General features: G+C 49.9%; 1 long non-coding RNA gene across 1 annotated transcript; it reads right to left on the bottom strand.

Annotated features, from left to right (window-relative positions):
• Positions 1-608: 608 nt before the first annotated feature.
• LOC121827399 (uncharacterized) lies at positions 609-3,131 on the bottom strand. Its single transcript, XR_006069680.2, has 2 exons — positions 2,523-3,131; positions 609-1,582 (listed from the first exon to the last, which is right to left on the bottom strand). It is a non-coding gene; the product is annotated as an uncharacterized LOC121827399 (long non-coding RNA).
• Positions 3,132-5,433: the final 2,302 nt, after the last annotated feature.

Here is a 5,433-nt window from a genome sequence, read left to right on the forward strand (position 1 = left end):
GCTCACAACCATCTGTAATGAGATCTGGTGCCCTCTTCTGACCTGCAGTCATACATGCTTTGTACATAATAAATAAATGAATCTTAAAAAAAAAATAATAGCAATAGTGCTAATAGATAACTGGTAACATTCACTGTTTTCCTTAGTATTGTGAACTGCCAGTAACACAATTTAACCCAGAGACAGGGGTTGGTAGGAGCCATACATAGTTTGCAGCTGGTTGGTCAGAAGTGGATATGACAATCTACCTATTGAGATCTGCTATGAGGGAATCATGGGATCAGGCCCTGAACCTATGGGACGTTATACCACTTCCATGCAGATATCAGAACTGGATTGACTAAAAGGACACACAGCAAGAGGCTGCTCTGGAAATAGCAGGTCTTTCTTGCTTTGCATTAACACAGGACAACAGGGGCTGGAGAGATGGCCTAAGTTAACCACACTTGAAGCTCTTGCAGAGGGCCTGGGTAAGTCTCCCATAACCCACGTGTGGCTCACAACCATCTATAACTCCAGTTCCAGGAGTCTGACACCCTCTTCTGGCCTATGAGAGTACTAGATGCACACAGGGTGCACATACACGTGCAACCGAACACTCATACACATTAAAGAATAAAAATGAGCTGCTTTAATCAGGGCATGGTGGCACACACCTGAAATGCCAGCACACAGGAAGCGGAGGCAGCTGGATCTCTGGGAGTCTGGTGCTAGCCTGGTCTACAGAGTTGTAGCAGGTAAGAGGTCCTTGTACACACAGATAAGCACTAGTGAAACCAGGAAAAGTTAACCGAGAGTGTTTGTCTCTTCAAAGGAAGGAGATGCTTAACGGTCTTCTGCTTGGAATGCTGGGAAAGGATGTAGTTTACAACCTGGTGATCTTGGCCATGTGTAGAGCCAGGTTCACCCAAATCCCCCAGAATATTGTTTGTTTAACACAGACTTTACCCCCTAGATCTTGAGCATTGGTTCTCAGTCCATAAACCATCCTGTGAGAGATGTCACTTATGTCTTACAGCAACCTAAGTGACTTCCATGTTATCTGACTCCCACGGGCATGTGTTTACCTCAGACATTCTCCCTAGACGCTTCTCTTGAGCACTAAGTTTCTAAGTCAACAGAACCATCCTTATGAAAGAAGCTATATGCACTTTGTAAAGAGTTTCAATGTGAACATGTCCTAGTGAACAGGACTGAGTTCACTGTTGTCAGGAAACCTTTTTCCAAAATTGTGCTGTGCTTGAATATGGCTGAACTGAACCCGCGTTGACTCCGGAGGTTTGAACCAGTACCGGATAACTAGAGTTGAGCTGAGCTGAATTTCATTCTTGCCTCTTCTCAGATCGTTTCGCTGCAGGCCGTGATGCTTGCCAGGACCCTCACACACAGTGAGTGCAAGGCCAACCAGGGGGTACGTAGTGAGATGCTTTTTCAAAAATACAAAACCAAAATAAAATAAAAATAAAAAGTAAAACAGAGGACCACGGGACAGAGAGGGTCCTGGAGCTGCCGGCATCTCTCCCAGAGTTTGTACCTTCCTGCCATCAGAAGGGGATTGTCTCCCTGAGGCCGAGACTTCATCCTAAAGATAAAGAGAGATGGTGACGTCACAGATGTCTCCTGAATTTTATTTCTTATTTTTTTACTTTTTTATTAGAAACAAGGTCTTACTACATAGCCTTGGCTGGCCTAGTACTTGACATACAGACCAGGCTGGACTTGAACTCACAGAGATCCTTCTGCCTCTGCCTTCCGAGTCTTGAGACTAAAGGTGTAGGCCACCACACCCAGTTGTATTTTATTTATTTATTTTTGAGATAGTTTTTTGTTTTTTTTTAAATGTTTGTTTGTTTGTTTGTTTGAGACAGGTTTTTTTCTGTGTAGCCCTGGCTGTCCTGGAACTCGCTCTGTAGCCCAGGCTGGCCCCGAACTCACAAAGATCCACCTGCCTCTGCCTCTCGAGTGCTGGGATTAAAGGCGTGCGCTACCACCACCACCACCACCACCACCACCACCACCACCACCACCACCACCACCACCCCCGGCTGAGATACGTTTTTATGTAAAGTAAGCCTGCTTTTCACTCCCTGTGAAGGCAAGGGTGACCCTGGGCTTCTGACCTGCCTGTCTCCATCTCCCAAGCACTAGGATTATAGGAATTCATCAGCACACCCAGGGTTACAAAAGACTGGGATCAAACCCAGGGCTTCACACATGCTAGGCAGGCGCTCTACCGACTGAGCTATATCCCTACTCCGTTCCTAGCTCATTTCGTGCCTCTTGACAAAGGCTGTACTTTGGTAAGCAGTCAAGTGCGGCGACCTTCCTTCATACACAATCCTGCCCACCTGGAGAATGAGTGCCGGGACCAGCCTCGCCTCCCCTTCCCCTTCCGCCCCTGGCAAGAGCAGACTGGCTGCAGGGGCTCCCTGGAGCCTGGCCTGGCCCCTCCCCCTTGCCACAGGAAACAGTCCCCACGCTGCCCTGGCTGTGTCCCCGGAGGCCTCCTCCTCCTTGCTTACAATCAGGGAGACAGGCTGCAGGAGCGGAGCAATTTGCTTAGGGCTGGAGCTGGCTGCTAGCGGGGGCCATCTGTTCACAGGCTGTGGGGAGGCGCAGAGCTGTCTGAGAAATGACCTCCAAGGCTCATCCTTGGGTTGCTTGGCAACTAGCAAGCAGGGACTAGTGGTTTCCTGTCCCTCGAGGGAGGGGGGCAGCTCCCGAACTCAGATTTCCCTGGGAGGAGCGGGTAAGGGCCAAGGTGGGATGAAGGGCCCAAGGCCACCTGTACAGCTGACACTTCGGTTGCTTGGCATCGCACCATACAGCGCCCGCCCGTCCTCCGGCTCTCCGGGTCCTTCTCCTGACACACACACAGGGACACTGCTCTGTGAAGACCCAGCCTCACACAGAGATCCCAGGCCGGTTAGCGCTTTTGCCTAGGAGTTCCAGAAGGCACGGGGAGAGGCAGCTGGTTCCTGCTGAGCTGGGCGGTGTGCGCCCGCCCGCTCCAGGTCTCTCTCCAGTCGTAATCAATTAGGCCTGGAGATCAGGCTAACGTGCAGGTGGGCGAGGGGCCGCCGCAGGGACCCCAGGGACCCAGCCACCTGCTCAGCGGCTCCCCAGAGCTTGCTTCCTCCTCTCTGTACCTTTTTGACGCAGAGGCTGCCAGACACACCCGACTTTGTGCCAAGGTCAAACAGCACTCGGCTCCTACAGGGTCCCTGCTGCCCCACCCGGCTTCCGGTCTCTCCTGAGGCCACACCCACCAACAGAGGCTGAGGGGTGTGGTGGCACACACCTTTAACTTCAGAATGGGGCGGGGGGTGGTCAAAGCTAGCCTCAGCTGTGAGTTAAGACCAACAAGTAAACCTGGGTCCAGCTCCAGGTTCAGCTATGAATGATGGAAACCTGAAATGCCAGAGACCTAAACGAGATAAAAATGCCCATCTCCACTCAAATGTTCAGGAATGCAGGCCGGGTGTGGTGGCGCAAGCCTTTAACGCCAGCGTTCCCGAAGCAAAGGCAGGCAGAGCTCGGTGAGACTGAGGCTAGCCGGGTCCGCATAGTGAGCCCCAATCTCAAAAACAAAACCCCAAATTCAGCCCAGGAAGACATGATATGGCAATCATTAGGGAGCTCCTCTGTCTTGTTCCCAAGTGGTCCATATCTGCCTCTGTCACATGGTCCAAGCTGGCGGCTCCAGCTTCAGCTCCAGCATGGTGGCTACATTTCATCCAGTGGGAAAGAGGAAAAGGATGGAGAAAAGAAGTCGGATTAAGAGAATTCCTGAATTACACTTTGCCTTACACTCCATCTGCAGAGCTTGGTCGTTTCAGCCAGATCTACTGCAGGTTTATTGCAAGGGGATGATGTGGTGTGTCTGCGTGTGTGTATGTGGTGTGGTATGTGTGTACTCTGTGTGTGTGTGTGTGTGTGTGTGTGTGTGTGGTATGTGGGTGTATGGGTGTGTGTGGAGTATGTATGGTCTGTGTATGCCTGTGTAGTGTGGGGTATGTGAGTGGTATGTGTGTTATGTGTGTGTAGTATGTGGTATGGTATATGTGTATGTATGGTGTGTGGGTTATGTGTGGTATGTGTGTGTGATATGTGGTGTATGTATGTGTGTTGTGTGTGTAGTATGTGGTGTATATGCATGTGTGATGTGTGTGGTGTGTGTGTGATATTTTATTGTGTGTGTGTGGTATGTGGTGTATGTGTATGTGTGGTGTATGTGTATGTGGTGTATGTATATATGTGGGGTATGTGTGGGGTATGTGTGTGGTATGTGTATTGTGTGGCATGTGTGTGTGTGGAGTATGTGTGTAGTATGTGTGTATGTGTAGTGTGTATGGTATGTGTATTGTGTGTGTATGTGATATGTGTGTGTGGTGTGTGTGTGTATGGTATATGTATTGTGTGTGTATGTGATATGTGTGTGTGTGGTGTGTGTGTGTATGGTGTGTGTATGTGTAGTGTGTGTGTTTTACAGTTTGTAAGCGATTTCAGCATAGAAGGAACTCAAAGTAGCTGAGCCTGTGAACGGGAAAAGGCAGGAACCAAAGAAAATGTCTTTCTCCTCAGACACAGAGAGAAGTTGTTGTTCTCAGCGCTCCCGAGGCCACCAGGTCAGCTCTTCCAAGGTCCCTGCCAGGCAGGCCCGGCTAGTCTTTGTTTGCTGAACCCAGCAGATTGAAAGACTGTCTTTGAAGTGGGTGTGAGGAGGTGTGTGTGTGTGTGTGTGTGTGTGTGTGTGTGTGTGTGTGTGTGTAAGCCCAGCACTCCAGGGGCTGAGACAGGACAGCAGCAAGTTCAAGGCCAGCCTTGGCTGCATGGTGGGCGCCTGGCTCCAAAGAACAAACAAAAGGAGCTGGGGAGATGCTTAGTCAATACAGGGCTCACTTGTTCAACTCAAAGACCTGGGCAAGATCCCCAAGACCGGGCTGGAAAGATGGCTCAGCAGTTAAGAGCACTGTTCTTCCAGAGGACCCAGGTTCAATTCCCAGCACCCGTGTGGCAGCTCACAATTGTCTGTAACTCCAGCCCTAGGGGTACAAAAACACCAATGTATATAAAATAAATAAGTTATTATTTTTTTTAAATCCCCAGAACCCACATAAAAAGCAGAGCATTAATCCCAGGGCCAGCAGACAGACAGGACGATTCCTGGAGTTTGCTGGGCAGTTAGCCTAACCAAACTGGTGAGCTCCAGGCTCAGTGACAGACGCTGTCTCAGAAAACCAGGCGAAGAGTGATTAAGAAAGGCACCAACATTGCCCTCTGGGCTTCATATGTGTGTGCAAGCACATGCACACTGAATCACACATGCATGCACACACAAAACACACCCATGCACAAAGACAAAGACGCACAGAAGGTTCAGACCTTGCTACATGTGTCAGAGCTGGTAGCATCGGAGCCGAACTGCAAAGC

This window comes from Peromyscus maniculatus, chromosome 2 (assembly GCF_049852395.1).
Source record: "Peromyscus maniculatus bairdii isolate BWxNUB_F1_BW_parent chromosome 2, HU_Pman_BW_mat_3.1, whole genome shotgun sequence".
Classification (NCBI taxonomy): Eukaryota; Metazoa; Chordata; class Mammalia; order Rodentia; family Cricetidae; genus Peromyscus; species Peromyscus maniculatus.